This window comes from Salarias fasciatus, unplaced genomic scaffold, assembly GCF_902148845.1.
Source record: "Salarias fasciatus unplaced genomic scaffold, fSalaFa1.1, whole genome shotgun sequence".
Classification (NCBI taxonomy): Eukaryota; Metazoa; Chordata; class Actinopteri; order Blenniiformes; family Blenniidae; genus Salarias; species Salarias fasciatus.
In genome coordinates, this window is record NW_021941272.1 from 61,623 (window position 1) to 73,135 (window position 11,513).

The window sequence follows — 11,513 nt, forward strand, 5'->3', positions numbered from 1 at the left end:
AAAAATTACCAAAAAAGTACCAAAAACTGGCACCATTGAGTACCGGGAATCAGTACCAGTATCGGCCTAGATCTTAACGATACCTAGCCTCCACACTGGTCTGACTCTGTCTCCATGGAAACGGGTTAAAACACAACTTTCGAGAATGCTCTGACTCAATCTCAATGCTGTGACTCCGAAATTGCGTCCTCCCTGTCTCTGAAGCTTCTTTTTAAAATCTCATATATGCCTCAGTAGTCAACATTCTGACTCAATGCACCACCTGGTGGTCAAACCTTGCATTGCATTAACAAGCTTATTAGCAACGTTAGTGTCTTTTATCCTGTATTTTGGTCTTTTGTTGATTTTCACTTCACTCACTTGCATATTTAATCAACAGTGAGTCAAAATGACATAACTATGGACTTATTGATTTGCGACTTGTTGATATTGATCGCATATTTTAAATACGGCTGTGAATGAACCTATCAGAAACCATCAGAGGTCGAAAACCGGGCAAAACATGACGATGTCACTCCTCGTGCGACGCCGTTCCGACGCCACGCTCGGTTCAATTAGCCTCGACGAGTTTCCCACGCTGCGACGCCGTCGTGTCCAATTAAACCCGACATCCGTCATTCCTCTGGCGTTCTGACGGAGCAACTAAACAGCGTTCCGATCGCTGTGATCAGGACCGGTCGGCGTTCTCTTTAATCTGCCTCCAAAAGAGCCTGTTTCTCGTTATTAATAATAATCATTGCAGATGCGACTGAAGATGCGACTGCAGATTCCCAGCCGCTAGTTTTTTCTGGGTCACATATAATAGGACTTGCTATTCTCTGTAGCATTGAGCACTCGGGGAATAGCCCAATAAATGTTTAATGACTGCGCGTTGGGCGTCTTGGAGAAAAGTTTTCATCGTCTTAGGGGGGAAGGAACGGCGAGGAAACGCCATCGCCGAAAGTCCGAGAGGTTCTAATGAGAGGCCGAGATCGGCCGCCGTTCCGCAGGACAGCAGCAAGGCATCATCAAGGAGTCGGCGTATTCCCCCCGGTCTGGCGTTTGATGCCGAAACGAGACTCTCCGTCCCTCCCACCCGCTCCCACGCTCGCTGATGAATTGAAGGAAAGTGTGTCAGCTGGCAGGCAGCGAGCGGAGAGAGAGACATCTGAGAGAATTCACACGGCGGTGTTAGTTTCTGTGAGAGGAGAAAGCGGAGGGCGGGCGGCGAGTTTTCAAGAGATATCTGGACCAGAATGCACCTGGGCTGAACGCTCAGTAATCCTCACCTGCTTGTTTGGAGGGAAAAAAGTTGAGTCGATGCTACAAGTTGTCTGAAACAGTCGTTTATGGCCAGGGAATGCTAATTTTTGGCAAGAAAATAGTAATTTGTGGCCAAGAAATGCTAATTTGAGGCCTGGAAATGTAAACTTTTGGCCAGAAAATGGTAAATTGTGGCTGTGAAATATTGATTAAAAGCCATGAAATAGTCATTTGTGGCCATAAATGCTAATCTGTGGCTAGTAGATGTACATATCTGAGCAGAAAATTGTTATTTTTTGGAAAGAACATAGTAAATTGTGGTTATAAAATATAGATTAGAGGGCATGAAAAAGTCATTTGTGGCCACAAAATGCTAATTTCAGGCCATTAAAGGCAAATTTTTGTCTAAAAAATAGTTATTTTTGGCCAGAAAATGGTAAATTGTGGTTGCGAAATATTGATTAGAAGCCATGATGTAATCATGTGAGGCCAGAAAATGCTAATTTGAGGCCAGGGAATGTTCATTTTTGGTCAGAAAATTGGAATTTATGGCCAAGAAATGCTAATTTGAGGCCTCGAAATGCAAATTTTTGAACAGAAAATTGTTAGTCGTGAGCATGAAATGTTAATTTTGATATAAATGACTAACCTGTGGCCAGAACATGTCAAATTGTGGCCACAATACATTGCCTAGAGGCAACAAAACAGTCATTTATGGCCACAAAATTGGTACTTTTGGACAGAAAATGGTAAATTGTGACTAAAATATGGATTAGAAGCCATGATGTAGTCATTTGAGGCCAGGAAAGGCAAATTTTTGACTGGAAAATTATAAGTAATGACCATGAAATAGTAATTTTATAATATAAATGACTAACCTGTGGCCAGAAAATGGTAAATTGTGGCCACAAAACACTGCCTAGAGGCAACACAACAAAGATTTGTGACCTTGACGGAGTTTCAAAGACTATGAAATGCTAATTTTTGACCAGAAAATTGTTACCTTTGGCCAGAAAATGGTAAATTGTGGCTATGAAATATTGATTAAAAACCATGAAATAGTAATTTGAGGCCAGAAAATGCATATTTTTGACCACAAAATTGTACATTGTGGCCACAAAATATGGATTAGAAGTCATGAAATAGTAATTTTTGCCAGGAAATACCAGTTTTAGGACATAAATGACTAACCTGTGGCCAGAAAATGGTAAATTGTGGCTACGAAATGTTGCTTAGAAGCCATGAAATTGTCATTTGTGGCCAGGAAATGCTCAAACGTGGCCACAAAATATTTATTAGAGGCCACAATTGTCATTGGTGGCCAGGAAATTGCTTCAGATATTAATTAGTGGCCATAAAATGCTAATTTAATAATGTATATATCTCCATAACTCCTAATCAACCATCTGTCAGTCTACGTTGCTGTCTTTACACCTGCTTTGACTGCTAGGGGGAGCTGGAAGTCTTTTTAGATACACTTCAATCAATAAACATAGCTTAAATGAAAGGAGCATAGTGTGACAACTCCTTGTTCTTAGTTTGTAGTCAAGCTTTGTAAAGTTGACGTGACGTTTTCAAGTGAAAAAGCCAAACTTTCGTCGTCGTTTGGGTCATTGAGCCACTGAGGACGTAACTTTTTGAAAAATGCTTCCAAACTGTGAGTTTTTCAAAATGTGTCGACACTTTCTGTGTCGATGGCGGACAATGCAAAGTTTGGAAAACGTTCTGACTCCCGGTAGAGAAGGGGAAGGCACAGCTTTTTGATAATGCTCTGCATCTGTCTCCATAGAAATGGGTGAAAACAACTTTTGACAATGCTCTGACTCTTTCCCAGGGGAAAAGGGGAAAGTTCAACTTTTCAAAATTCGATACCTCCATCTCCATAGAAACGAGTTAAAACACAACTTTTGAGTCCTGACGATCATTTAACAGCTTTAACCCATCATGTCGTGTCAAAACGTTTTTCTTTTAATCAGCTCAACACCATTTGCTGAAATAATCTCCCACATTGTCTCTTCATTTGCGGCTGTTTCGACCCCGTTTCCCCACCCGACTTATAAAAATTGCATCTAATCTTGACAAGAAATAACACAATTATTAAACATTGATACTTCTTTTGCCTCTGCGTTATGAAAAGTGACTCAGCTCGCAGTTTTTCAGAGATGCTCCTTTCTTCATCATCAGCAAACCTTCTGGGCCGAATGCTGAAATGTAGGACTTTGCCAGACTCTGAACGTCTTTTTATATCTTGTGCTGAATTTTTTGGGGGAGCAATTAAACCCTTTTCAGGCCCTCCAGTTGACGATCTCTCCAGCCTGCTACCTGTTTCTTTCTTGATCAATCAGATCAAAGCGAGTGATAGGGAGGTAGAGAGTGAAATTGGGTTCAGATAACCTTTTGTTGACCTTCGCTTGAGCGTCTTGTTTGTCCAATATCTCAGAGAAATGCCAGCAGGAGGCCGACTGAAATCCTCTATTTTCCTCCCCGATAAAGACTGGAACACCATTGTTTCCAAAGAAACTGACAGATTTGAGGAGTAGGAGTTCTTTTTTGTTTTTTTTTTTTTTGTTTTTTTTTTGAGAGGATGATCATGGGACCCGATGTGCTAGAAACAGTCTGACAAGCGAGGAGAAGTCTGCGCTCTGTTTTCTGGGAGGACTGCGTGTAGGAAGGTATTCAAAATCCTCCGAACGGCTGCTGCCCGGCATTTGGCGTTATATGGCAGCAGCACTGCCTCCCTGGAACTGCTGAACAGTGACTTTAATGATAAACTGTGTTCTATACCTCGAGGTGAGCCACCCTCATATGCATTATTAAGGCTCTAAAGGAAGGAGATTTTGAAATCTATCACATTTACCCCCGGGGACAGCGATACTGGAGAGGTTTAAAGGCAAGCTCAGCATTTTCTCAAGTCATTATGCATAAATTGTGTGTGATATTGTATTTTCTGCACCTGAGATGGAGGGAAGGGAGGTTTTCTCCATCAGGGCTTCTCATTTTTAAGCTCAGACTATGATGATTTAATTCTTTCTCAGAACTGACGGAATACACAATCCGGTATCTCTTGGAGCGGGAAAACAAATAAAACTGTCAACCTATCTTTGAACTGAAAGAGTAAAAATGATCTTCACCTGTGTCAGAGGTTGTGTTGAAGTCTTTGAATGGAGTTTCAAAAACTTCTTGGTTGACTTTGTTACTCAAAACCTAACTGTATAGTGATTTCAGAGAGAATATGCCTTGTTTTCATCAGGTCTTTCATTCATTTATTTTACTGTATGGCGCTTACATGTTCTTCCTGTGCATGGATATTCCGGATATTGTGAAAAACTTTGAAACTCCATCTAACTGCATTATCTCATAAAACACTGCAATATAGTTTACCCCGACCCAAAACCTTGGGTAACCTGAACCCTGAGGTATCCCTAACCCTGAGGTATCCCGAAGCCTGAGCTATCCCGAACCCTGAGGTATCGAGAACCCTGAGTTATCCCTAACCCTGAGGTATCCCAAACCCTGAGGTATCCCGAACCCTGAGGTACTTCGAACCCTGAGGTATCCCTAACCCTGAGGTATCCCAAATCCTAACCCTTAGGTAACCTGAACCCTTAGGTAAACTGAACCCTTTGGTATCCCAAACTCTTTGGTATGGACTCTATGCACAATTTCACCACGTCCTGAACTTCAGGAGGCTCCTTGTTTCCTGTCTTTCATGATAGGACGAGCTGATTAATGCAGGTGTCCCTGACCTCTGTAACCACAACAGTCATGGTCAGACACACCTGCATTAATCAGCTCATCCTATCATGAAAGACAGGAAACAAGGACCCTCCTGAAGTTCAGGAAATGGTTGGGTTGTGCATAGATCCCATCCCGAACCCTTCGGTCACCCTAACCCTTAGGTCACCCCAACCCTTGGGCCACCCTAACCCTCAGATATCCCTAAACCTAACCTTTAAGTAACACTAATCCTTAGCTATCTGGAACCCTAACCCTTAGCTAACTCAAAGCCTTAGCTAACCCAAAGCCTTAGCTAACGCTAAATCTGAGTGAACCCTAACCTCAACTCAACCCTAGACTTGTGTTATCAGACATGACAGGATCTCTGTATTGAATTAACCTGAGCGTGGCTAACACACGCAGCTGCAACCATCGTTACATGACCAATGGTTCCTAGAAAGTATTGATGAAACTGCAGTTTCTTTGCATGCCAGGGCCCTCATATCGGCTAACGCCGTTTGCACATGAATTTATAGATCTAATTGACTCATAATTCAGACGCTAACTATCAAGGGAACTGACTTTTAATTGTATGGCTGACTGACTGCATGCCTCCCCGGACTTTATGAGTTTGTACTGTTATAATTTTAATTCAGTTTGACATTGCCACGAGTGCGAATGCTATCTTTATTGACGTCATACTTGCCTCCATTTTGCACTTCTGACCCAGTTCACATTAAGTGCCCACTTAAAAAAAAAGAGGTTAAGCCTAATAATTAGTCTGCACAAACATTTACTCAATCCCACTGGGATTCTTTAGACTATTCATTGTAAAGTGGAGGCTCATAAAGAAGACATTCGGCGAGGGTGCAGACAGAACATGGTCATAAATGGGTCTTTTATGATGATGTTTGCCTTTATTTGTAATTTTTAGCTGCTTACACTCAGGGGATTTCCATCTCTTGCAAAAATGATCACTCATAGCTGGGCAAACGCGCCATTTCTAGGTTGTTTGAATGGCACTCGATCGGCAGCAGGTGTTTATTTGCAGCCAGGTGAAACAGGTCAGCCTCGGCCTTCTGTCGTGGCTCCTCAGGCAGGATTGAGATTTTGCCTCAGGCTCTTTGAGGGAAGCTGCACTCGTATCTGCAGCGAGTCGTCCTCCTCTCAAGACTTGCTCTTGATATTCATTAGACCCAGCAGCAGCCAGAGGGTGCTTTGAATGTATTTTTCCCAAATCCTCTGGGATGCATCCAACTTACCGAAGAGCTGCCCAAAAGTCTTCTCACTTGCTTCATGTATAATTATATGTTAGCATTTCCAGTCTGAATGAAGTCCATGCAAACCTCTGAGTTTCCCAGTCTGTTTTGTGACACCAGCAAATTCACCCATGGTCCTTTAAGAGATACCTTTCTTTGCATCTCTGTGGTGGAACCTTCTCCACCTGGGAGCATGGATTCATATTGTTGTGGATTCTTTTTACCATTGTACACTTTCCCATCATAGGCTTTAAAAAGGTCAATAGTGTCAATGAAGTGACTGCAAAGTCTGTGATGGATTCATCGGTGTTGGACACTCCCATTCTACAGAAACTAGAAGCCAAGTCCGAGATCTCACGGTCTGTTCAAGCTCTTCCATTCCTTTGGGCTACATTGGTCACTAAGGTTAACTTTCCCACGGTGATGGTGCCACCTGATGGCGCCGTTTGGGGCTCTTCTACATCTTTTCTACTTGTCTATTTGTCCTTATCATCTGACATGTTCAACAGCTTTCCACTGTCAATGAAGTTAAAAAACCAAAATTGTACCCAAACTCTAGTCTAGTCTTTGAGCAAAGTCCAAGCTCGTATTTGGATTAAGAGGAATAACTTTAGATCACTGACGATGGATGATTGTTCAGTGGAAAAGTGATTCTTTAAGACCTGGACGGGCATGTTAATCCTCTCCTACATATATCAAACCCCGCCCACCTCAAAAAAGCCATGCAACAAGTCGCTCTACCAATTGGTCTCGGACCCCTAAAGTCTAGATCTGGTCTTGGGATGCTCTTTTCTTGGTCTTGACTTGGTCTCAGATCATTAAAGTCTTGGTCTTGGTCTTGACTTGGTCACTGAAGTCAAAAAACCCAAAACTGTACTCAAACCATAGTCTTGTCTCTGGAACAAAGTCCAAGCTTGTATTTGGATCAAGAGGAATAACTTTAAATTGCGGATGATAGCTGATATTTCAGGGGAAACGTGATTGATCAGGACCTGGGCAGGTGTCTTAATCCCCACCCACCTTCACCAAAACCCTGTCTACTCCAAACAAACTGTGAAACAAGTCGTTATGCCCATTGGAGTTTCACTACTGTCGGAAGTATGCAAAATGAGCTGATTTAGATTCAAAATGCCCTTTTTAATCCTGCTTGGTGGTGAATTTTGGCATGAATTACTGATGTTTATGCCTAAAGACTTCAGTAAAATACAAGACAATGAGCTGATATTCAACAAGTTGTCCATCATGAAGGAAATAAGGTAATCTCTTTGAATTTGTGTCTAGTCAATACTGGGATTAGCTCCAGATACCTTCGTCCACCAAGATATATCTTGATAATTTTACATCCTTTCATTCACCAATGTTTAAATTGTGATAATTTCTTTTGCGGATCCTGAAGAGTTTCTGTATTTCCGATGATACTCCCTACAAAGAAAGAAAAAAAAGAAAAACCTCCTCACTTTTTACTCCTGAGAAAACCTCGAAATCCACGGCATCAATAAAGACCTCCACCCCCACACCGTATCTCCATTTTCCCAGTCTTTTATTTATCCAGGGAACTACTGTACTCTGATACACCATCACTCTGGCACACATTCAGAAAAAAAAACAAAAAAAAAAAAGAAAAAAATTCACTTCATACACATTCTGTATTCAGGTGGGAGTTGCCGAGCACAACACCGAGTCTTCAACTGTCAATGAGTAGCTGCATTGGAGAAGAGGACACATGGCCCGGGTGTCTTGCTCGAGGGGTATTTGGCCACGCCGACATGACTCGTGTCCGTCCCGCTAGAAAAAAGAAAGTCTTGGGTTCTGTTCCCGCCGTCCAGCTGAGGCAGATTTTCGAGTGTCATGCATGCTCGCAATACCAGGTACACAGGTACAATGTAGAGTATTTATTCGATGGTTTAACATGGTCATCTATTGAAAAAGGAAGAGAAACATACAGATATACAGTAAAAATCTAAGCCTAAGTACATTTTTGTGGCAGCACAGAACATTTCACATTCCATTATGGGACCAAGGCCATACAACACCTGAAGTCTTCGATGACTGTTTTTTTTTCATGTTTTTCTTAATTTTTCTTCTTTTTTTTATTTGTATTTTTTAAATCGTAGGCTCACATGGCATAGTATTGTCTCTAAAAAGAGCAGGTGGCGGCTCTTGTAAATGACTTTGCAAAAAAATAGGTTTTTCTTCTTTTTTTTAGGAATTATCCTCCAAAGTTCGGTGCATGCATGATAAAGAAGTATCTAGTTTGTAACAGTTGCCATTCTCGTTTATTTATCTCACCCTCCTTCCCCACCAAAAAATGAAAAATAAGACTCCCAACAATGAGCCGTTGTTCTGAAATCTCACTGCTTTGTCCAGTTTGCGTCAACACAAAGTGACTGGAAAGATCTGAATGTTATCAATTGAGCTGATTGGGTGTAGAGCTGTTGACAACTTGAGCAGTTGTGTTGCCAGGTTGTTGCGTCTTTTGGAAATAGTCCTAGGAACTGATAGACCCTACGCCAATCTTTGCTGACTTGTGGTGCTGTAATACCAGAGACAGCAATTTCAAGGGCTTGGTCTCGACTCAGTCTCGGCCTCTTAAAATGATGGTGTTGTTTTGGTTTTGGGCTGCTCTGGTCTTGGTCTTGACTAGGTCTTAGACCCCTAAAGTCTTGGTCTAGTCTTGGGACGCTTTGGTCTTCTCTTGACTTAGTCTTAGATCCCTAAAGTCTTGGTTTTGTTTTGGGACACTTTGGTCTTGACTTGGTCTGTTCCCTAAAGTCTTGGTCTTGTCTTGGTATCAGGGCCGGCTCTAGGCATAGGCGAACTAGGCGGCCGCCTAGGGCGCCACGTCCCGAGGGGGGCGCCGCGGTCGCACAAGGGGCGCCACGACGCTCTGTGTTCCGTGTGCCCCGCTGTGCAGCGGTCCGACGCACCGCGCTCCTCGTCCTCGACGCTGCCCGGCACTGATCGGTATTGTTCGGCATCGGGCTCGCCTAGGGCGCCTCTGAAGCCCGGGCCGGCCCTGCTTGGTATGCTGTGGTCTTTGTCTTGACTCGGTCTCAGATCCATAAAGTCTTGGTCTTGTCTTGGTCTCAGACCCCTGAAGTCTTGGTCTTGTCCTGGGACGCTTTGGTCTTGGTCTTGACTTGGTCTCAGACCCCAAAAACCTTGGTCTCGACTTGGCCTCAAACACCTAAAGTGTTAGTCTTGACTTGGTCTCAGACCCCTGAAGTCTTGGTCTCGACTTGGTCTCAGACCCCTAAAGTCTCGTTTTGACTCGGCTTCAAACCCTTAAAGTGTTGGTCTTGTCTTGGGTTGCTTTGGTCTTGGCCTTCACTTGGTGTCAGACCCCTAAAGTCTTGTCTTGACTTGGGATGTTCTTCTCTTGGTCTTGACTTAGTCTCAGACCCCTGAAGTCTTGGTCTTGACTTGGGACACTTTGGCCTTGGGCTTGACATGGTCCCAGACCCACAAAGTCTTGATCTCAGACACCTAAAGTCTTGGTCTTGTCTTGGTATGCGCTGGTCTTGGTCTTGACTTGGTCTCAGACCCCCAAAGCCTTGGTCTTGCTTCGTTGTTGTACTCCAAACTCATACATGCTAAAAACTATGCATCTGATCAGAGCAAACAACCAACCAATTCCAATCGATAGCATTCAGAGATGTATTTGAACCATCTGGGCTGAGATGGAACCTCCAGTGGAAAGTCTTGACTTTTCATTTAAAGGTACCCTTCCCCTCCCCCCGTCCCCCATCTCTTCCTATTTGCACTCTGCCCCGTCTACACAGTAGAGAACGAGACCTGAACGTGGAATCAAGCCCGACCAGGTCCATCCTGCCTCCCGGTGTGCCATATTGCATTTGTGCAGCAACAATCCCAAAAAGTACAATACATTCAGTTCTTGGTCGTAAATCAGACTGTACATCTTTACAGGTTTTTTTTTTTCCTCATACGTGCACGACGCTCGTTTTCTCATGAGTGGTGGACGGCGCTGCCACGTATCATCAGACAGGAGAGCTTTTGGTTGCTTTTTTTTGCATGAAAACTGGAAATAAAGTGATCGAACAGGCAGTTTTCTCCGTTTCCCCGTCACACACATGCACATGCACACACTTCCCCTCTCCGATTACATTCCAATGGGGGGGGGGGAACTAAAAAAAAAAAAAAAATGACGACCATGGCTCATTATCCTCTCCCTGAAGAATGGATCTGATACATTCAATGCTAGTATGTGCTTTAGAATCTTGCCGCCCCATTTGCATCGCTTTTTAAAAAAACGTAACGTACGTACGGCGGTCACTCGGAGGAAGGAATGTATTTGGAGTTGCGCCACAAATGCTCCCGAGCCCAACTCTTATTTATTTTTTTTCCGTTTCCTACTATCCTGACAGTTTAATGTCAGTGTGACAATCACAAAATGCTCATTCTGGGGTTTGAACACACAGTATAGATATATACATTTATGTATATACACACTTATGTACTTATTTACAAAAACAACTTGTTCGGATTTTCAAAATAAGAGCCCAGAAATGAATGGAAAAAAAATCAACACGCTAGGAGGAGAAAAACGAATACCTGAAGACAGAGAGTACAAAAATATCGGAGTATCTCATGGGTGCAGGAGTGACTGTGTCGCCTGAAAGGCCCTTGGCAGTAGTTTTTGAAACAAACAGTTTTTTATAGAGGAAGTCGGATTAATTATTTTTCAAGTGCAATTTCATCAAAGTCAGGAAAAAATGGCAGTTTTATTTGCAGTTGTGCTTCTTTCCTTTGATTTTTTTGTCCTAAATTAAGAAAAAAAAAATATTTGTGCCGAGAACCTGAGTCTCAATCATCCTTGAATGTTTGATCAAGTTTGAATTTTTTTTTAAACCAGATCATTGTTGTCGAGTTGCAAAAAAAAAAAAAAAAAAAAAAAAAAAAAAAAAATTCGACACTGGTTTGTAAAGTTTGTGCAAAGGCAGAGAGGAGTGCTTTATCTATTCACTACGGCTGATTACACTGCAAAAAATCCAAATCTGAGTAAGGTTTTTTAAAACTTGTTTCGAGTGAAAATGTCTCATTTTACGTGATTCAAGATAAATTCACTTAAAAATATTTCATCAAGATAAACTTGATTTAAGAGATGTTCTCTGGAATCAAGACAGTTTTCACTTCTTCTATTGGAACATTATTTTTTTACTCTTTTCAAAGTAAAAGTATCTCAATTTAAGAAAAAAAACAGTAAAAAAACATTGAAATATAAAATAACAATATTAACTTTATTATATATATATATATATATATATATATATATAC